Below are 24,230 nucleotides of genomic sequence, written 5' to 3'. Positions count from 1 at the left end.
GCCATACCTAGGGAGCCACTATCCCTTTCTGTGGAGGGTTGGAAATGGTTAAGAGGCAGCCCATCCACAGAAAAAAATATCAAACATACTCTACTGGTCAGTATCTTTGCTGGTTAAAATGAGAACCAGAACAGTGCAGATACAGGCAGAACATATACTTTATCTGTGCAGTAATGATTGAAAATGCAGAGCCTGTTCCATTAATGTCAGCATTGCTGTTCTGAAACTTATAATGGAGTCATCGATTGTAAAAACAATATGTATTTAAAACAAGTCAGTCCTATCTGGTATGCAGGCTTACCGCCACTTTACTGGTATTTGGGAGTTCACCGAGATGTTGGCTAAATGCCTTGCACAAGCTATAGGATAAGATTTGTATGAATCATAATTCAATTCATGCAGAAACTTGTCCCATAATAGCAACTTCAGCTTAATAACGAACACTATTAAAACATACATTTGAACAGGCCATTTATTATGTCTGCATTTTCCTCTGCCATGACATCAGTTATTGAGCCTCCTGGATCACAGTACTTAATAACATGAGAAACTGAGAAATTCATGTAAAAACTGGAAAGATAATAAGATCTTAAGAACATAACTGGTATTGGTTACTCTTGAAGCCTGGGAACTTTCAGTATCAATTCTACAACCAAGGAAGGGCCGCACTCCGGAAAAAAAAAGCAGGGTCCTGCGTATAACAATCGCCTAACGCGTTTCGGGAATGGATCCTTTAATCATAGGCTTCAGTATCAGACCCATTGCATTGCAAGTACAGTATGTTATGGGTATTATGAAGAATCAACATCTCTCCATGTATGATAACCCATAGCAACCATATATCTGCTATCAAACATTAGACCAGTAAATGCTATTCTCAAAATACCCCTGCATTCATACTGTAAGTCTAGGGCTATACACTACATAATTTAAACCTATATGGATTTCTCCATGGTGGTGATCATTAATGTATACTTAGGGGGTTATTTATCAGTTGAGCTTGTGAGGTTTGTGAGGTTTTTTTCTACCTCAAATAAACTCACCATTAAATGTTGGCTTATTTGTGAAAAAATATAAAAATACTTTGAATGCAAAAAAATTGAATACTAGAATTGATTGAGTTATCAGTTAAAAAAAACTGAAATACCTTGAACTGATTGAGTGAGAAACCACTGTAAAAACCCCAAAATGAAGAAGGTACAAACATCGTCCAATGGTTCAAGGGACCTCTGTCATTGACTTCTACATGACTTTGACAGATTTTATCTAGAGTATTTTTAGATTTGGGCTTTTAGCAGCTGCACGGCATAATAAATCTAGGAAAAATTTGCGTTTTTTTTTATCCTGAAAAATTCGAGTTTTTAGTGAAACTACTGTACCCTTGAAAAACTCAAATTTTTGGGGAAAAACACATTCGACCTTAAATAAATAACCCCTTAATATATTTAATGGTTCCATTTAGTGATGGCTGAATAAATTCGTCAGACACAAATTTGTGCAGAGTTTCTGCATTTCGCCGCAACCAAATCAACTCACAAAACTGCAGCGACAATTCGTCAGTGAAAAATCCACCAAACAGTCGCGCATATAAAAATTGTCGAAATTGACGTGCGTCAAAATAATTTTGACTGCCATTGACTTCAATACGTTTTGTGAACGCGGTGGGCGAATTCGCACAGATTCATCCATCACTAGTTCAATTTTCTTTTTTTCATTTCAATATTCAACACCCACTGTAAGTTCATACATAATTAGCTTGATAATATTTCTTGGAGCATCCTTAGTAACACCACCAAATGCCACACAACTGCTATACAGACAAAACATGTATAAAGGTCAGACTGTAGTATAAATTTGCCATGTATAAATGATTAATTAGGTTCCACTTTGAATCAGGGGTAGAATTCTGTGCTTGTGGCTATATAAAATGAATGGATTTACCTGTAAAGAAGGTTTTGCTGATTTATTACTGTCTGCTTGTAGGAAAGGGGAGGCTTCTGCTTTTACTACTACCAAAATCAGCATTCTTGAAGAGAAGAATTGCTGCAGGCAGTTCCAAGCAGATCCATTCTGGTTTTCTCCAAGAAGAGTTATGTTTGTCTCTGTTAAGGTTAAGGTAAAACTTTAGATGTAGACTTTTGCTTTACAAGACCTTGTTTTATTGGAGGGATTCTTAATCAATTAGTATGGCTAACAGTGGATGCCTGCAGGGTCAGCAAAGACTACCACAAAACAATGCTCTGTACGGATACACATTGTTATTACTCATCTTTCTATTCATACCTTTTTCCTATATATTTTCCAGTCTCTTATTCAAATCAATGCATGGTTACTAGGGTAATTTGGACCCTAGCAACCAGATTGCTGAAACAGAAAACTGGAGAGTTGCTGAATCACAATCTAAATAACTCAAAAACCACAAATAATAGAACATGAAAGACAAATTGTCTCAAAATAGCACTCTCTATATCATACTAAAAGTTAATGTAAAGGTGAACAACCTCTTTAAGTCTACTAGAACATAATTTAAACCATAAATAAACTCAAGTGTTTTGCCTCCAGGAAGGATTATTTATATCTTTGTTTGGATTAAGTACAAGGTACTGTTTTATTATTAATACAGAAAAATAGGAAACAAATTTGGATAACTTGGATAAAATGGGGTCTATGGGCCCATAATTCAGAGATTTCTGGATAATGAGTTTCTGGATAACTGATCCCATACCTGTACAGTATTGCATGAGTGTATATTTCTTTGTTTTAGACACATTATGGGGCAGATTTATCAAAGGTCGAGGTGAATTTTCAAATTAAAAAATTTGAATTTTGAGCTATTTTTTGTGTACTAGGGAATAGTCCAAATTCGTTTTGAATGTGACAAAAAATGTGAAAATTTGAATATCGAAATTTATCATGTACTGTCTCTTTAAAAATTTGACTTCGACCATTCGCCATCTAAAACCTTCAGAATTGCTGTTTTAGCCTATGGAGGACCTCATAGAACCTATTTGGAGTAAATTGGTGGACTTTGAAAAATCAAAGTTTTTTTGGGAAAAACTTTGAATCGAATTTGATGGAATGCGATATTCCTTTGATTCGTACGAATTCGCCCTAATACAGACCTATTCCTTTTGGAATTCAAATTTCGAAGTTTTTTCAATTTGACCCTTGATAAATATGCCCCTATATGCTAAGAACAAGGGTAAAGCTGGACATACATGAATAGATATGAGCATTTGGCAGGGTTGCTAAACAAGTGGATGCTTGGCCTTGGGTTAGAACCTCAACTACTTGTGTATTGCTAGATCATAATGGTCAAGTATGCCATGTCTCTCACAAGGACAAGGATACTTATTGGGTTATAGCAAGATTTTGGTTTACTAACTGCTGACCACAAAAAAACAAAGAGAGAGAGACTATGTTATCCATGTCTTTAATATATTTTCAGATTGTTGTTCACTTGTTGGGCCACGACAAATTTCTGACGTTACTAAACCTTTAAGAAATAGCAATAACTCCTTTTGTAAGCCAAGATTACTCATTACCAGTGCTATATATATATTCCTGTCTGATTTTATCCCGATAAATATCAGTTTCAGATAATGAAAGGTTTGTGATAGATGTTCTTTTGCTGCACCTTGTCATAAAGAATTTATTGATGAGTTATAACTCATTCTAGCCAGCCTTTCCAAGTATATCCAATATCACTGCAACTCCATTAAGAGCAAAAGAGAAAATGATTGGGTTCAGTTTAATCACGTGAAGATGCAAGCCACTGTAGATGTTGCAAATGTCATCGTAGCATAAAAGCCATACTGAAAACAAAACAAAAAAAAAATCAAAGTAATTGGCCTAAATCTTGATGCTTATTCCTGGGAGTCAGTCACATACCTAAAAGCTTTTTTTATGCATTGCATTTAGAAACAAAGACCTGTCTTTTACTTTTAAACCAAAGTGTCATTTTTTATTTGGAATTATTCCAGTGTTTCCAAGTCTAGGTGGGTAAATGTGTTTGTATGAATGTTTGATGCAATATTTTTCACAGTCGTATTTTAGCACAACAGAACTGATGTACTTTCTGTTTTAGGATATTTAAACTCCTTAAAGTGGATAAATATTTGTCAAAGAATAAAAGTGAAGGGTACTGTCTTTCTCTTACCCCCAAAATGGTCTAAAAAAAAGCTACATTTAGGGGCAGATTTACATAGGGTCGAATATCGAGGGTTAATTAACCCTCGATATTCGACTGCCGAATATCGAAGTTGAAGGATTTAGCACAAAAATTTTGATCGAACAAAAAATCGCTTGATCGAACGAAAAATTCGTTTCGAAGGATTTTAATCCATCGATCAAACGACTTTTCTTCGACCTAAAAATTGTTAGGAAGCCTATGGGGACATGACACCACGGTAGGTTTTAGGTGGCGAAGTAGAGGGTCGAAGTTTTTTTTAGAGAGACAGTACTTCGACTATCGAATAGTCGAACGATTTTTAGTTCGAATTGTTCGATTCGAAGTCGAAGTAGCCAATTTGATGGTCGAGTAGCCAAAAAAAACATTCGAAATTCGAAGATTTTTTTATTCTATTCCTTCACTCGAACTAAGTAAATGAGCCCCTTAGTCTATTTATGTCTGAAAGACTGCTCAGATTTGATAAAATTCCGTTTTAAACTGAATTGAAAGGGGTAAAAGTAGAAACCTAGGCTTTTGGCTTGCAGTGGCTTTGATATAAATACAAAGTATCTTGAACATACTGTTTATACTTAGACAGAGTGTACGAAAAGTGGGGATAAATGAGACTCTGTCTATGTGGACCAATGTTGTTAATGGATCAGTTCAAGAGTCTGTACTTGGTCTGCCGCTTTTTAATTTGGCCAGGAGTCACCACAAGGTTGATATTGTGATGTCTCTGTTATTGCTGAAGATACAAAACTGTACAATAGGCTCCATGTAGGATGTAATTTGAATAAACTGGGGAACTTAGCAGTAAACTAGTAAATGAGGTTCATTATTGAAAAATGCTAAAGCTGTGCATATGGACCATAAACACCATGGAATTGTGCTGATGTAGATGAACCAAACCAAGGTTCCTGTGGTTTCTATAATTTCACAATCTCTTTATCTTAATCTCTTTATTTCAATGGAGCCATAAAAAATAAAATAAAAGTTCCTATAATAGCCCAATGGGTTACATACAGGATTATGCATCAAAATGCACAACAGATTCTAAATTAGAAGTGAAAATGTTGCATAAGTGTTGTAAATTAGAAACAATTGTAGAAACATATTACTTCCAGTTTAGAATCTGTCAGACCTGACAAGAGATTGCATAATTATTTATTTAGCCACATGGCTGCACCCTCTACACATTACCACCACCACTATATGATAATTATTATGCCATTTATGAGGCACAAGCCCAGGATTTAATAGATAATATGTTTATTATTCTCAATAAGGAGGCAGTGTTGTCACTAATCAGCTGGTAGCATTTACAATTTGCCTGTTTAACAGCAAAAATTGTATTCTTATTGCTATGGGTTACTGTATGGGGACACTTAATAACATACCTCCCAACATTTTGGAAGTAAAAAGAGGGACAAAAATTTTTTTTCCACACATAGCGCACCAATTTTTTTGACCACACCCCTTTCTGTGGCCACACCCCCTAATTACCATGTTTGTTTTACGAAATTTGGCAGGTTATGAAAGTTTGAAAATATTTCTCCTTATCTAAACTGTGTTTTTGTGTCTCAAAATTGCTACAAAGTATCTTATTTGCACCTGTTAGCTGTTCTGGGCTCTCTGCTAAAAGCCAATAAAGTGAGAAACTTTGTTTCTTTTTCTGGCTGTTCAGTGCATAAGAAAAGAGGGACTTTCCAGTACAAATGAAGGACTGCGGGTTGAGCTGTCAAAAGAGGGACTGTCCCTCTGAAAAAGGGACAGTTGGGAGGTATGTAATAATGTGGAGGACCCCCACTGTGCACATTGTATTGTTTTGATGGCTTAGGGGATATTTTAAATACTTAAGGGGGATTGTTATATACCAGGGGTGTCCAAACTTTTGGCTCGCAGGGCCACATTGGTAAAAAAAAAATTTGTCTGGGGCCACACAACAAACACATTTGATTTGTAAAAGTAAAGGAAATGCACAGAAAAGAACTACAATGCCAGTTGGATAACCAGATGGAGCTATACACTGGAATATGGGACACCTGGATATTAAATAAGACTTATTATATTATTATTACTAACTGGGCAATGGGCAGAGTCCCCCCATCTCCTAAATCCTTTGCAACATGACGTTTCCTCGGGAACCAAGCTGGGCCGCATTCATATGCATCCTGGGCCGCAGTTTGGACACCCCTGTTATATACTTTGTTAACGCAAAAAACATTCGTAAAGATGCTTGCACCTGTTAGCGACCATGTTTGGGCCATTTTTGACTGCTTAAGACCTCAATGACTTCTTCACAAAGTTTGTGAGCAAAAGCAAACTGCATTCACAGTCTATGTAATAAAATCTCGCAATCGCAAACTGTTTTTTGCAACAAAATATTTGACGAAACTCCAGAGCAGGTGTTAAAGGTTCGCAATTATGATTTTGTCACGTTCGGCACCCTATATTCAGAACCCAAGCTAGGCTCCCTGGTCTCAGCTCTCAATTTTCCCTCTAACGCCGCCTTTCACCTCGGGAGGATCCCTCGGCTAATCGGATGCCGCCATTTCTTATTTGAGAGAGGAGCAAAGCTAACGGTTCTGGACGAGCAAAGGGTCATGATCGTCTCACCAGGATACTGGAAGGAAGAACACCACCAGGAACAGGCAGGCCGGGCCAGCACAAGCAGATAGAATGGTCAGACAGGCCGGAATCAGGATTGGAGAGGGAAGAATAGTCGGAGGACAGGCAAAGGTCAGATTGGAGAGGTCAGAGTAGTCACAAGCAGGCAGGATCAGGATTGGAGAGGTGGGAGTAATCAGGCAGGCAAAGGTCAGGATTGGAGAGGATCAGAATAGTCACAGGCAAAGAAAGGGTCAAAACCAGTAACAACAGATAGAATTATACAAGGCAAGGCACCTAGGAACTTTCCAAATAGAACCTAAAAACGGGCAACTTGCTAAACGCTGAATTTTATAGTTTTGAATCTTGCGCCGATGCGCGATGACGTTATCACGCCGGCGAATAAACCAGGAAGTGCGCCATTGGGGAACCGGACACAGAAGTGAAAGGACGCATGCGAAGGCACAGTGGACACCCCCGCATGCCAGAGGGCACACCACTGGACCACCAGTGTAAGCGATAGTTATTGCAGATTTGCAATGCAATAAAAGCCTAATGAAAAATATTACATTGCTTTGCTCTTTGCAAACTTTATTACATTCCCCCCATAGGGTGCTATATGATGTATTATTTTGGCACAACCAAGGGTTCACCACCAAGGGTCGAATATCGAGGGTTAATTAACCCTCGATATTCGACTGGGAATTAAAATCCTTCGACGAAGGATTTAGCGCAGATAGTACGATCGAACGATTGAAGGATTATTCCTTCGATCGAACGATTAAATCCTTTGAATCGTTCGATTCGAAGGATTTTAAGCCAACGATCGGAGGAATATCCTTCGATCAAAAAAACTTAGGAAAGCCTATGGGGACCTTCCCCATAGGCTAACATTGAGTTCGGTAGGTTTTAGATGGCGAACTAGGGGGTCGAAGTTTTTTTAAAGAGACAGTACTTCGATTATCGAATGGTCGAATGGTCGAATGGTCGAATAGTCGAACGATTTTTAGTTTGAATCCTTTGATTCGAAGTCGAAGTAGCCCATTCGATGGTCGAAGTAGCCCAAAAAACACTTCGAAATTCGAAGTTTTTTTACTTCGAATCCTTCACTCGAAGTTAGTGAATCGGCCCCTAAATGTGTGGTTTTCTATGTGATTATTTCATGGAACATGTTACCGGGTCTGTTTAATACTGGTACAAAGGGTATATCATTGTTCAAGAGTTTTTTTGTAATAATTATTTACATAATGTTTTCATTTTTTATTTCCTCTTAAATTAATTAATTGCCTAATTGAAATAAAAAGGATTTCATGAATATGTAAATGTAGATACCTACATTCTATAATGGCATATTATGATACAAAAAATTTTGTTTTGCCTGTTTTATATTAAGATTTTCTCTTTGCATCAGTCTAGTTAAAATAAATGAATTGAAAGAATTGGCAAGGATATTTATATTGAGAAGCATATTGTTGGTTCTGTAAAGCCCTTGCAGATTCTCCCTTTTCCTGCAGGACAACTGATTTACTATCTTAGTCCCCCATAATCCCCGTTATCTCTTCTCAAAGACTTCTTATAAATACAGGCTTAATGCAATACAGATCATATGATTGTGAATAGGAGCATGCCTTTCTAGAAGAGGCATAATCTAATCTCATTTAAGGCATAGACAAAACAAACATAAAGGCCCAGTAGCAAAATTGCTTGTTTGTATAGTCTGCAAACAAAGAGAACATGAACCTATGCCTGGCATATCAACTGTCTTGCATACTTTAAGTTAAAAAAAACGACATTGGAAAAAATATTGCACTGCTAAGTGCATGTACATCATGGTATTTAAGGTTATGTAATAACAGTAATACTGTATATATTTTGATGTTAAAGTGCGTTTTAATGATCAGTAGACCTTTTGGAAACATTTCAAATAGAGAAGCATGTCAAAACGGGTGACACACTAGCTATTAGTGTTATTAGTATTTGTGATTGTATACAACCTTGCAACACGTGCAGGTGGACAAATAACCCTGATTCAGACACATTGTCATTGAGCCAAATGATCAGTTTTTCCACAGCTGTTCCCCTTGTTGACTTACTGCATGACCTCTCAAATGTACCAAGCAAGGCCATTGGTCAACACAATTCTCTGCTGATTGATCAACTCTAATTTATTAAGATGATGATTGTTTTATAACACTGGATGAAGCCACTGCACATGAGAGTTCATTTATTTTTCTCATGGGTGCATGTGCAAGAAACCCTAAGAACAAAATTCCAACCTTAGGGTATATCCAGTTAGTACAAGCACCCATGAGACTTGATGCACTCTGCAACTTGCACTGAAATAAAAATCTGGTGCAAGATGCAGAAGGCAGTGCTGTGGGATGAAAGGGTGTCTTACATTAAGGAGGTTATTTATTAAAGTCCAAATGCCAACAAGTTGAAAAAGTTTAGTTTTTTTTTACTATATAATCTGAAATTTTAGTGAAAAAAATCCAAAAATTTCTCATGATTTATTATACCCCGAGGTTGGAAAAAGTCTGAATACGAAAATCCGGCATCTCAGACCCGTCGTATATGTCAATGGGAGAATTCCCGAAGATATCCTGATCTGCCCTGGGTTTTGTGCAAAAATCCGAAGATTTCATGGTTTTTGAGCAAAATTCCGAAAAATTTGTATGATTTGAATTATCATAAAATTTTCACGATTTTTTCAAGTTTTTTCCCCACACTGGAATTTTTCCGGAAAATGTATTGATAAATAAGGGGAAATAACCTGTGGGGATTTGGTCGGAGTATAATTCAGAAAAAAATAGATAAATTCAGATTTTGATTGTAAATAATCCCCTAAATACAGTGCTAGGTGGCACCTTCTGCTGACACTCCCTATCATGCAAGTCTGTATAATGTGCAAGCTGTGGGGTGTCTAAGGAGACCACAAGGTGCTGCTCAAAGAACACCCATCAAAAATACAACTTGCAGAACACAGGCAGCTCGGTATTCATTTGAAAGGCACATTCTTTTCTGGAGCACAAAGACCTGTGCCCAAGGGTCCAACCCCCAGGGATCAGGGTGCAAAGTACAAAAAGCACCGTACTTTGTGCTTCGTCCAACAATAAGTAAATGAGCTCTGTGTTTGGCTTGTTAAATTGAATAAATACATAATTACAGAACATCTTCTGCTGAACATTCACAGCAAAAGAAGGGGAGTGATGAAATTCCCACAAGAAACTCCAACAATCTTCCCAACAATTTCTATCTATCCAGTAGCAACATATCTCTTTATTAAGAATGTACAAAGCCCTGCCCTTGCTCATCATCAGCCAGGTAATATCAGTGACTTTTTTCTTTGAGAGAATAAGACTTTCTTGGTAATTGTACACCAATGACCTGGCATGTTAGTCATTTCTTTGCTGACTTTGATACTATGTTTTCCTCTTTCATTTAATAATTCACAATATTGTTTTTAAACCTTAAAATAACAGTCACTTTTACTTTTTTTGTTCTTGTAGGGTTTTGCTGCATTTACCATATCTAGAAGTCTATACAATTATTAAAAGCTGCATTTTTCTTGCTTGAGGAAGAACAGAGTTTTCTTATGTAGTAGCCTAGCTACAGTATCTATAAACACAGCATCTACTGTAGGTTTCTTCTGACCTTCTGTGGATTGAATACCTGGCTGAGGAGCAGAGTGCAGCTTTCTCTGGGGTGCTACTGCTTCTGTCATCACTAAGGGGCGCGATCTTGCATCCTTAGCACTATAGCACATGCACCCTGAGAAGTCAACTGACCCCTTAATTCTTCACATACTTGCAAACTATTGGCAACAGATAACATATTAATAAGACATATTTATATGCCATGGGATGGATTAACATATGTGAACAAAGGAATGTAACTCTATTTAGCATAAAGAAAGAAATAGACATAATTAACTGATTAGCTAAATTGTACATAGTATGATAGGGGACTACGAGTATGAGACAGAGCAAGTCACATAGTCCATTTAGTCTTTCTAAACAAATGGCAGTGTGCCCTGATGTCCTCCAGAAGTTCAATTTCGTTTACATGCAGATATAGTGTAACAGCGACTAAAAATCCAATAGTGATCCATCACTGGCTTATAGCAATGCATGAACAGGAATAAGTAGTGATTTTCTTAGAATAAATATAATGACTGAATATTTATTTTAAACACAAATCCAGGTGAAGCTGATATAACCACAGACCAGACTGTGTATTCCAGATGCAAATGTTTAGTGCAGTGTGTGTAGACTATGTCCTTTCATGTTCTTCCTTATTTAGATGCAAAATCTGATTGATTTATAGACTGAGGCCTTGAAGGGAGATCACAATCTTCAAATAAACAACAGTGTTATTGTCACTAAACTTTTGCATTCTTGAATATATATATATATATATATATATATATATATATATATATATATATATATATATATATATATATATATATATATATATATACACAAGTTTTGCTTGAGGCACTGACATTGGCTGTCTGAACATTGTATGCCTTTGGAGCTGTGAAAATGAAGCAAAGGACATACAAGACTTGGATTATCAGGAATTTGGAAGCCCTTTCCACAATCTAAGCGGGTTATTTATCAAAGTCCAAATTTATCCCAATATTTTCTGCTATAAACGCCAATCAAATCCGCTTGAGTTTTTTACGCTTATTTATTATTACATGTTCCCGAAAAATTTCGGGCTTTTTCATCTGCATGAAACCCACCACACTTCAAAAAATTATTGGGACTTCTCCCATTGACTTATATGCAACCTCGACAGATCTGGGATGCTGGATTTTCTGATTCTGATTTTTCCATCATCAGGGGTTTAATAAATTCTTAAAAAATTTTGATTTTTTAGAAGTCAGATTTAAAGTCTATTTAAAATTTTTATTGATGCGCTGCAAATTTTTTTTTACGTGCGACACCATACAAGTCTATGGGCGTCATTTCCATGGCGAAACAAGGCGAAAAAAATCACCCATCCCTACTTACTACATATCTTATGTAGTTGTGTTGTGATTTTTATGGTTTCGTTTTTATTTCTATATCAAATTGTTTACACTGCAAATACTTCACTCTACCATATACAATTTTACTCCTGAACCAACAAGTGGTTCTCTTGTGTTGGGAAGTGGTTATCTGGTTATATTCACATTGTTCTGCTATTGGGGGGGAAAGGGAGGGGGAGCTATCACTCCGATATGCAGTAAAGAGTGACTGAGGTTTATCAGAGCACGTCACATAACTGAGCGCACCTGGGAAACTTGATAAAGTGTAATAAAAATACCTGGTGGTCTAGTGGTGCGGCGGCGTGGACGGCCGCCACGCCGCCGCGCTCCTTCTCTTGCCTCCAGCGCCGGCGCCATCTTGGTTTCTTAGGGCACGTGCGGCGCACCTCTTAAAGGTACACGCACGCTGGCGTGATTACGCCAGCGCGCATTGGCGCACGTTTTGGCGTGAAATTTGAAAGTATTTAAGGCCCATTCATACTCCCAGCCAGTGCCCGTGATAGAACTTTGTTTCTAAGTGGTTTCTGAGATAGTGCATCTGTTCCTGTTATTCTGTATCCTGTTTATCCGTGTTTGACCCTGCCTGTATCCTGACTATTCTGAACTCTGTATCCTGACCTTTGCCTGCCTACGACAACTCTTCCTGCTTAACCCCTTGATTGACAACCCGGTTTGACCCTTGCCTGTCTGACGATTCTCTTGCCTGCTCCATTTGTACCGTGACCTTCGGCCCAAAAGACTCTGCTAACAGCCGTGCCCCTTTGCCAGCCAGAACACCTCGCCTTGCACCCCTCGTTAAGTCCAGGTGGCACCCAAGTAAGCTGAGGGCTCCTCCCGAAACCCAACGGTGGTCACACTACTGGTGAAGCCGAGACCAGGGTGCTTGGCATTTGTTCTGGTATCGGGTGCCGGTCGTGACATTAAGCTTGACAAAAGGCTATTTGCAGTCTGAAACGTCGCTTATCCAGGTCCTGCCAAGTGTTCCTAATAAAGGCATTTTTATAGAACAAGATTGGTGGTGCTGTACTTCAAGAGTTTTTTGCCACCAGGTAAACTAATAATATGTCTAGCCCCATTTTAAACTTTAAATTAAATATAAAAAAATCTGTCTTTTAAAAAATAGATTTTCCATCTTGTTCCCCCCCTCCCTTAATTATTAGAATTGGCCTATTGCCCTGAAAAAAAAATTAAAAATTACACGATACACAAAAAGATAAAAATGTATAACAAAAATATTTATTCATTGAATTGATATGCAAATGAAAAGTTACATTGTAAGTTGATGTGTAATATTCAATAAATATAACGTTTTAAAAAAAACGAATGTGTTTTGAAAAAACTTGTTTTCCCTTGACAGAATCCCTTTAAGTCCTGCTTGGTAACCTTGGGCTTTACTCTGAATAATGCACAGGTGTGTAAAGTGCAAAAAAGTGCGATTGAAGACTTTTATTTTACGTTTCCTGGGGTAAATTACTCTGCAAATGTTTTTAGCAGAGTTAAGGTGAAATTAGATAAAGATCCCTAATCCACAAAACCCCAGGTTCTAAGCATTCGGCATAATTGATCCTATACCTGTACTATAAAAGTAAACTAAAACAGACAAACTTTTCTGGGACCCCTTCAACTCCCAGTATTGCTTTCCCATTTGTTTGAGAGTTTGAAAATAAAATAAACTGAGAGCCCTGCATTGCTGCTAATTATATATATATATTTATGGAAAAAAAACACTTTGGTCACTTTGTTCATTGTGCCAATTGCAACTATTGGTCAATTAATCAAATCATGTGGCACTCCCCTCTTGAGTCTAGTTCTGTCACACAATTAGGTATTATGAAAGCTTTTGATACTCTGTGTAACAAATCAGTATGTAAGCATGTGTATATGTACAAGCATGGCTATCTTTCCAAAACACATCAGTTAATAGTGCTGCTCCAGCAGAATTCTGAACTGAAATCCATTTCTCAAAAGAGCAAACAGATTTTTTTATATTTAATTATGAAATCTGACACGGGGCTAGACATTTTGTCAATTTCCCAGCTGCCCCCAGTCATGTGACTTGTGCCTGCACTTTAGGAGAGAAATGCTTTCTGGCAGGCTGCTGTTTTTCCTTCTCAATGTAACTGAATGTGTCTCAGTGAGACCTGGGTTTTTACTATTGAGTCTTGTTCTTAGATCTACCAGGCAGCTGTTATCTTGTGTTAGGGAGCTGCTATCTGGTTACCTTCCCATTGTTCTTTTGTTTGGCTGCTGGGGGGAAAAGGGAGGGGGTGATATCACTCTAACATGCAGTACAGCAGTAAAGAGTGATTGAAGTTTATCAGAGCACAAGTCACATGACTTGGGGCAGCTGGGAAATGGACAATATGTCTAGCCCCATGTCAGATTTCAAAATTGAATATAAAAAAATCAGCTTGCTCTTTTGAGAAATGGATTTCAGTGCAGAATTCTGCTGGAGCAGCACTATTAACTGATTCATTTTGAACATTTTTTTCCCCCCATAACAGTATCCCTTTAATGACTGAGAGTCAGAGAGTTATACACATGTTTAACTTTGCAAAAGAGCTATGCAGGGTGCCCTAAAGCTCTGTATTGCCCTGTGTCTTTTTAGCTATTTTAACAATAACCTTCGAGATGAAAAAAACAATAAGTACTGTCACCTTGTACGTTAATAGGAATGTGGTTTGACAGCTAAGGTTATGCTACTTTATACCTTATAGTATTATTTGAGATCACAAAGGAGCTCACAGTAGCAGGCAGGTTGATTCTTTTTTAATGAATAAGAAGAAAATGCATTTGGGGCTAAACTCACTTTTTTTTTAAAGAAAGGTTACATAATAAACCTGGTCCAGCAGCAAGCTTAACTAGTTTAAAAGGTAATGATGCTGTAATATATAAAAGATACACAACTTAAGGTAGTCCACACTAGAGAATAAAAAATAATCTTTCTTAATAATTCTTCCAACCCAAGTTTAACCTAAATTTCACTTCTGTAACCTAAATCTACGCACAATAGTAAGCGTGAGATCAAAGGAACAACTAGGAATAACTAAGTATAACGTTACACATTTTATACTTGGGAATGAGGAAACAACATATAAAGAGTCACCACTGAGGTTAGGGAGAGGGGCTAATGGAGACAAAAGCTCACCTCTGGGATTAAATAATATATCAAATAAAGTAAAATGCTTCTTAATGTAGACTGCTGTGAAGAGGTAAAGTGAACTGTATGGTTTCTTGACACTATGGGGCAAATTTACTAAAGGTTGAAGTGACTAACGCTGGCGTAAATTCGCTAGCAAAGGAGATAGACTGTAGTGCTACTTTGAATTCTAACGGCAGGCAAATTTTCTCTCTGGCAAATGGGCGTAACTACGCAAATTCAAATTTTTTTTGTGCCAGACTTGCCTTCGCCACCTCCTTCCCCCCTACAATTCTTAACATATGGCACATAAACTATACAGCAGGCACATGTGTAGGGCATTATAACAACTCTATTTTCCTTTATTAAGGTTCCCTTGGCTTGTGTAGTGTAATGTATTTGCTGCAACATAAATGTCCATTGAAATTTAACTTCCCGCCATATGCAAATTAGCCAACATTAGCGCAACTTTGCTTTGCTTGTGAATTAACGATAGCGAAACTTCATCATCGTTCGGCGCTCTGGACGCAACTTCGCATTTTAGTGAATTAGCCTTACAGTTAAATTGGGTTGAAAAAAGACAAAGTCCATCAAGTTCAGCCCCTCCAAATGAAAACCCAGCATCCATACACACACCCCTCCCTACTTTTAATTAAATTCTATATACCCATACCTATATTAACTATAGAGTTTAGTATCACAATAGCCATTGATATTACCGTATATACTCGTGTATAAGCCGACCCGTGTATAAGCCGAGGTACCTAATTTACCTAAGAAAACTGGAAAAATGTATTGACTCGTGTATAAGCCTAGGGGCAACATACCTCCCTCTCCCATAGCGCAGTACTGTCTGTATGATCTGTTGCTCTAATCTTGCCTTATATCCGTCATTAATCGCAGAAAAATACGTGAGATATGACTGGTGCTGCCACATGACTGTAAGATGAATCTGTAACACTCCCTCACCCCAGTTTCATCATGCTGAATCATATCCCTGTTATATTTTATGACAGTCAAGCTAGTCTGGGTGCTATGCCATTCATTTCCTATACTTTTGTCTATTTGAGCACTATAAAAAATGTCCCATACAATTTGCTGTCAAATCCTTTAGATTGACATTAGTGGCTGGTGTTGGACTACAGGTACTAGCTGCATGTCTGTGACTGACTGTGTCGCCGCCCGGAGCAGGTCCAGGAGCTCCGGGCGGCGCGTCCTTCCCTGCCGGCGTTCGCTCCCAAAATGGCGGCGCCCATGGCCGCCACGTGGGTAGCGGCCGGCGCCGCTACCCACGTGGCGGCCATGGGCGCCGCCATTTTGGGAGCGAACGCCGGCACAGTCAGTCACAGACAGTCCTGCTGGGGCCGCGGAAGGAGCGTATCTACGTATGACCCGCGTATAAGCCGAGGTTGAGTTTTTCAGCACATTTTGGGTGCTGAAAAACTCGGCTTATACGCGAGTATATACGGTATGTCTGTCCAAAAAATCATCCAAGCCATTCTTAAAGGCATTAACTGAATCAGTCATCACAACAACACCCGGCAGTGCATTCCACAACCTCACTGTCCTGACTGTGAAGAACCCCCTACGTTGCTTCAAATGAAAGTTCTTTTCTTCTAGTCTAAAGGGGTGGCCTCTGGTATGGTGATCCACTTTATGGGTAAAAAGGTCCCCTGCTTTTTGTCTATAATGTCCTCTAATGTACTTATAAAGTGTAATCATGTCTCCTCGCAAGCGCCTTTTTTCCAGAGAAAACAACCCCAACCTTGACAGTCTACCCTCATAATTTAAAAGTCTTCCATCCCTCTAACCAATTTAGTTGTCCTGTCGAATTTTCGTCTGGCGAAGTGTGGCAAAGCGAGTGAAGCCATCGCTGGTGAATTTCTGGAGGTTAGTGAATTTGCCCCTATATTACAAGATTTAGAACAAATGTCCATGTGTGTATATTGTCTATAAAAATGTTGCAAGACTTAGACTGAGGGCAAAAGTGCTATGTGCACTGATTGGCTGAGCTATGCATGGTGTTTCAACAGGTGCAGTGTGCACATTATGGGGCAGTCAAAACTCATTATATATATCCCAAGGCAGGAAATCCAAAAATACACCATCTAAAACCTGTCAAGGTCACGTAGACATCAATGGCAGAGGTCCCTTGAAAATGTTGATAACCTTCATGATGTTCGTGTTTTTTTTCCGTTGGTTTTGCTCGAAAACACGATCAATTCGGGGTTTTTCCCATGGAATACTAGATCAATTAGAGTTTTCAGGTTGTTCGCTTCAAATTCACTGATTTGAGTTTTTTCCATTCAAGTTTTTTCTTGAATCTGAAAAAATATAAGAAATATAAGAAACCTCACAAAGCTGTAAAATTCAACCTTTAATAATATTTGAGAATGTTTCTCTGTGTGCAATGGAAACTTGTGTTTAACATCTGCCTTAGTAACACCTTTAAAGCAGCACAGGTAAGATGGATCCAGAAGATGATGCCCATGTGCTGTATCTTCCATTTTTGTATACTATAGGTGTAAAGAGTTGCACCTGACATCCCTTGGGGAGAGAAGGAGGAGCAGACTTACATTTGTGAATTTCGTGCGTTTTTTCAGTTTTTTTCACTTTGCACCTTGCCCAAATTTCATAAATGAGCTCTATGAAGTCTAACAAGATAAGAACTGGTTGTCTGCAAGTCTGAAAATTTGGCTCTGAATATATATATATTTGAATCTGAACTATTAAACCAGTGCTTTTGGATATGTTGGGACATACGCAGCCTCACATTATGCACGTTCCATAAGTCTTTCAATTTTGTTGATCTACTATAACCAAAATAGAAAACACAAGGAGGATTATGACAGAAGGGAGGCTTTTCCAGACTTCTGGAAATTGACAACACATTTTCTGTAATGGGAAGTATCCAGAATAATGCTAAAAACTCATGGGAGATATGTTAAATTAGGTGCAAAATGCTAAAGTTCTTATAACCTCTAGCAACCAGCAATCATTTGGCATACTAGTCAGTAAAAGGAAAAGTAAACATCTAAACATCTTTAAACATCGCAATGTAATATTCTCCCTTAAACTTATATTGCATTGCGAAGTGCTTGAAGGGGTTGTAATCTTTTGGAGCAAACATAACAACTTTTTTAGTAAGTCGTTTTGCTGGGCTGCTGCAGTGCAAACAGTGAAGACAAATTAGGAGGAGGTGAATTTATTACCATGTGATTGAGCAGCAGAATATCCTTGCTAAGTAAATAGTTTCACGCCTCTCAGAATTTATAATCTTGGGAAACATCGGATAAAAGGAGAGGCTGTTCATTTGGCAGGGGCTGTTTGTAATACTGGTTTAACTAGCTAATTAAGAGAACACAGATGTGTGTGTATATATGTGTGTGTGTGTGTGTGTGTGTATGTATGTATGTATGTATGTATGTATGTATGTATGTATGTATGTATGTATGTATATATATATATATATATATATATATAAACATTTTTTGTATCCTGGTGTAAATGAAAAACATTTCGGAGATGCACAGCAAGTTATCTGCAAATGTGTCACAGTAGTGGCCAAAACATACTACAGTATAAATGACATAATGAAATCACCGGTCCAGTGTTTGAAGTAGGGAAAAAGGGAGGAAGGTAATAGACTTTTAAACATCTGTTTTTTACACTTGAGAAAGGGCACCAGTAGCCTGAAACATGTTGTGTTAAGCAGTGTGAATAATAAATAATTATCAGTAGTTTATCTGCGGGTGAGTGATCTCCTTTCGTTCATCGATACATTGGATAATTTTGGATGTTTGGCACATCCATGTGAAAGGATTGCACAAAGACGCCATTAATAGGCTGAGCGTGGATCTTCACAGTTGTATACAGACTTTTAAACTGGTTTATAACAAGTATGGATGATTACATAGAAAAAAATAATTTGGGTTTTATGTTTACTTTGAAAAGGCCAGTATTTCCATAAATAGATCACCCATGAAAATAAATCTGATGGCATTGTTTTCACCGTGCGGTCCAAGAGTACATAATAATAAAATAATATAAATAAAATCATTTGAATGTATGCAATAAATATAGCCTAAATAATAAAAGGCTATTAGATATTCCCAAAGAGTTTCATGATCATATTAAAGCACAAGGCTGCAGCCACACCATGCAGCATCTCACCGTGGGTACAGGCCACGTAGGAAAGAATGATCTGTGTTAACTCATGTGTTCCCATACAGTGAAACATACAAAAAAGCCACCACAGGGGAACACACTTTGTAAACACTGTGTAAGAGCCAATAGAATCAAAACAAGAATGAGGTTTTAACAGGAATACACAGTAGACATATACATATGTATTTGTTTCTTTGTGTTCCTTCCCATTATTACATACAAATAGAAGCATCCTTACTAGCAGTTAAAAGTTGACTGAACTAATCTACTAATGTCTATGGAGAATGCCCCTGCCAAAGCAAATAAATGACAGCAGGCACTCATATTACTATATAGATTATTCATTTATTCATTGCACACAGTGATCCAACCCCACTCCCATTACTCTTTATTCAATAACGAACGTATAACCCTACTTTAAATAGGTTATGTTCACACTTAAGTCAATCTCCCCATCCTATAATGGTAATTCATAATGAATGTCTATGTTCTTCTTTGATTTTAGCTCTGGTCATATTTAATTCTCCGTAAATGAGGACAGAAAGAGACTCAGTCATCTTTTATACATTATCCCACAAAATACATCAATCTGTGCTTTTAAAACTTGGCCATAACAGAAATAGAATAATAAGATTGCACTGCCCTCTTCTGTTTCTTTGTTATATTGCAAGAGATTTCCAGGAGTGGCTAAAGTTGCTGTACCGTGTTAGCCAGAAAAAACTGTTACAGGGCAACCCTTTTGAAATAAAAAATAACAAAAGTGATATAAAGGTGATACCTTTATTGGCTAACTAATATAATCATATAGTAAAAAAATATTGCTTACAGTGTGCAATTAGTTAAAAAATGTCAGTCTCTTAGGTTATTTCTTGCCGAACCCATTTACAGTCCCTCAACTGTAATCAAAAGAAGTACAGAACAAGTATATATATTTCCAAAGAAATATATATAGGGAGATCAGCGCCTGTGGCAACAGAAATTAAAAACCAGCATAGCGTAATACGTTCATTTAAAAGGGATATCACCTTGTGTTTAAAATGGCTTATTGACAAATGTGCTCCCCCTTTCTTTTGGGCAGCTATTAGTTGGAAAAAGATGATAAATCAGAGGTAAGTATAAGGAGTGAAAGGGATTTTCCCATGCAGCAAACTGTTCCAAAAGTGAAGCACCTCCACCCTCTGGGCAAATTGCCTACTTCCAAACCACTGCTGTGGCGTTGTGCATGTAGCAAAATCCCTTTAAGGTTCTTCCTCCGGGTCACCACTCCCTCCAGGCTTTGGTTCTTATCCCTGGTCCGGAGCCTGGAGGGAGTGGTAACCCGGAGGAAGAACCTAAAAGGGATTTTGCTACATGCACAACGCCACAGCAGTGGTTTGGAAGTAGGCAATTTGCCCAGAGGGTGGAGGTGCTTCACTTTTGGAACAGTTTGCTGCATGGGAAAATACCTTTCACTCCTTATACTTACCTCTGATTTATCATCTTTTTCCAACTAATAGCTGCCCAAAAGAAAGGAGAAGCACATTTGTCAATAAGCCATTTTAAACACAGGGTGATATCCCTTTTAAATTAACGTATTACGCTATGCTGGTTTTTAATTTCTGTTGCCACAGGCGCTGATCTCCCTATATATATTTCTTTGGAAATATATATACTTGTTCTGGACTTAATATAATCATAGCAAGCTTTCAGAACATTTTGGTTCCGATGTTATATATATATAACAGAGAACACCACAGCTTCATTGTAATCAGCCTGAAATAGAAACTGAAATGTTCTGAAAGCTTGCTATGATTATATAAGTTAGCCAATAAAGGTATCACCTTTATACCACTTTTGTTTTTTTGTTAAAAGGGTTGCCCTGTAACAGGAGTGGATTCTTATACAGTGCAAAAAAAAAACTATCCTAATGCAAACATATCATGCAGAGTGAAGTCACAACTACTGGATACATACACATATATTGAACAGAGTATAATAAATTGAAACAATACAGTAATATATTTGTTATGCAGGCACTATCCATATGATGTAATTCCTAGTGAACTGACTGTACCCAAACTCATATGAACAATATAAACCAATATATATATAGGGTTAATTTCATATGGGTAGTGGGCTCTAACACCAAAGGGCTTAAATCTGTGTTCATAAGAGTTCAGACACTTGCACTGGAGTCTATAGCAGCTGAGAGAGTCCTCCTTGGGCAGAAATTGTCATTAATGAAAGTACATTTAAATATTACACTTTAGAATGATTGTGTGTAATTCAGGGGCCCTCCAGCTGCAGTAGAATTTCCACCATATGTCCCACTATAGCCTTTATTTAACATGATAATATGAGTTTCATATTCACCCTGTATTTTTACCCTCTCTTTAACCACTTGCTTCTGTCCAGTTGCACCTTCTCCTGCCTCCTTGGTGATCAATACAAATAATCACCAAACATACCCAACTGCAACTACCTGTGAATGCTTTCCATAAAAATTGCTTGGTATTGTGCAACTATGTAGAGCAGCATGACATCAGTGTGTGGAGGCTGAGCGGAATGATGAGATACAAGGAGGTGGCACATAAATGTCCACATCACCCATCAGATTCACAAGTATGGAGGTGCCAGTGGCACTGTCCTTACCTAAAGATTTTAAGCAGTGAGCATAGGGCTGCCTTGTGTCTGTGATGCGCTCTATGTGGTACTGACTCAGCAAAGGCCCAGCTGCTCATGTGTCCTGAGCCTTTTTAAATATTATAGATTTGGTACACACCACAGGAGGGACAAGGAAAAGGGGACTACGTTCTGCTTTCATGTTATTCTTTTCAGTGGTGATGATCTGGGGGTCACAACTAACACCAATACTTACATTTTCATTTTTTCACTCCTCTATATAAAAAAAAACTATATTATAAATAGAAACAGGGCCGGAACTAGGGGTAGGCACAAGAGGCACGTGCCATTTGAGCAAAGCTTGGGGGCGCCAAGCACTTACTTTATATGCAGCCTACCCCTAGTCCGGCAAGTGTTACCACATTGAAAAGTGGGTGCGCTCTGTGAAGTCCAAGTGCTTTGCGCACTACCACGCACGCGCGCCCTCGGTTGCGCACAGTCACGCACGCGCGTCCTCAGTTACGCACGGGTACGCACAGTTACGCACGCGCGTCCTCGGTTGCGCACGATTACGCACAGTTGCGCACGCGCGTCCTCGGTTGCGCACGAATACGCACAGTTGCGCACGCGCGTCCTCGGTTGCGCACGATTACGCATGCGCCTCCTCTGGCACGGTTACGCACGTGCATCCTCTGTTGCGTTGCCTGGGGCATCTGACAGGCCTGGCCCTGTACTGAATAGAAAGATGTGTATTTACACATTTCAGAATTGTTTAAGAACAAGGAGTCTTTAGGCAAATGTCAAGCATTTCCTTGCACTGTGGTGTTAGTTTGTACCCTGCATTAATCATTCCTTCTCCCCAGTAACCTACAGTAGAGAAAAAATAGCTCCTAAAGATACAAAGCTGAGATACCCAGTTCATGAATAACATTGTACATGTCACACATTCATCATAGAGGGAAGGAAAGCTATTCAGAAACATAGGAGCATGGAAACGGCTGAACATATGCTACTGTCAGTGGGCAGAAGTCAATGAATCCACTAGATGTCAGCCTACTGTTAGTTTGCTGAAATAAAAAGGAACAAGAGTTTAAAGGAGAAGGAAACCCAGTGGGCGCAAAAACCCTCCCCTCCTCCCCTGTGTTGCTTCCCCGCCCTCCTCCCCCCCTGGCCTACCTGTCCCGCTGGGCAAATGCCCCTAACTTGTTACTTACCCTTCTGTGCAGGTCCACGGAGTTCACAGACGCCATCTTCTTCCACGCGATTTTCTTCCTGCTTTGGAGCATGCGCAGTAGGAGCATTTCGCCGGTACGGATCTACTGCGCATGCACCAAAAGTCACAAAGTTTTCCGATTTCACTTCGTGCAGTGACTCAGAAGAAAAGAAGATGGGGAGCTACTGGGGCATCTTTGGAAACACAGATCTTTATTGCTAAAGGGTTGTAGTTGTATTGGGCTGGTACAGAAGCTTAAAATATAATGTACAACATTTCTAGCCTACTTCTTTAGTTAAGCTTTAGTTCTCCTTTAAGGTTTATTTGTGTGGGGTGGGGGGGGTAAGCCTCCTTAAAATTTAGTTATTCTTTGTCTATGAATGGCAGCCCATTGTGGCCTATCCTGCACGTACTGCTGCCTTTAGGAGGGGAACAAAGTGAGCTCATCAATGAGTCTTCCCACCTAAAAAACCTTTCTAACAGCAGGAGCTGATACAGGTTAGGGTTCCATTATCCAGAAACCCATTATCCAAAAAGCTCCAAATTACGAGATGGCCATCTCCCATAAACTCCATTATAATCAAGTAACTCAAATTCTAAAAAAAAAATTTCTGTAATAATAAAACAGTAGTTTGTACACTAAAATATAATTAATCCTTATTGGAAACAAAACAATCATATTGGGTTTATTTAAAATCTACATTATTTTAAGTTAACTTAAGGTATGGAGTTCCAAATTACAGAAAGATCCCTTATCTGGAATGCCTTGGGTCCTTAGCATTTTGGATAACAGGTCCCATACCTGTAATACATCTGTCAAAATAGGTACCTCCCCAAAACATAAAGTTTTTTTAAAACGAAACAAGCTGAAATGCCGCTTCTCACCTTTCTTATTGGGTGCACGTGGAGGAGCGGCATTTCAGCTTGTTTCGTTTTAAAAAACTTTATATTTTGTGGAGGTGGCTCTCTCCTTAAATGCTCGCTCTCCCAACCCCCGCCCAATGGTGTCTTTGGAAGAGATCATGCACAGTTAGCATCAGAATTTAATAATCAGCCCTGTAACATCAGTTTTAGTGATATGCAAGTCAGCCCGAAACCCTAAGAAATAATTCCAAATTGTTTATTATCATGTTAGCTGAGCAAAATAAACTTTACTTACAATATATGTATTATTTAAATCTTGTTTCCTTCAGTCTTGGAATTACACTATCACAGCAAGCAGGCAGGAGCCATTTTGTGGACACTGTTATTAAGATAAATTTTGTATCACCCCAAAATCTTGTGTATGCACCAG

This window comes from Xenopus laevis, chromosome 8L (assembly GCF_017654675.1).
Source record: "Xenopus laevis strain J_2021 chromosome 8L, Xenopus_laevis_v10.1, whole genome shotgun sequence".
In the NCBI taxonomy this organism is placed as follows: domain Eukaryota; kingdom Metazoa; phylum Chordata; class Amphibia; order Anura; family Pipidae; genus Xenopus; species Xenopus laevis.
This window is presented reverse-complemented; position numbering follows the sequence as displayed.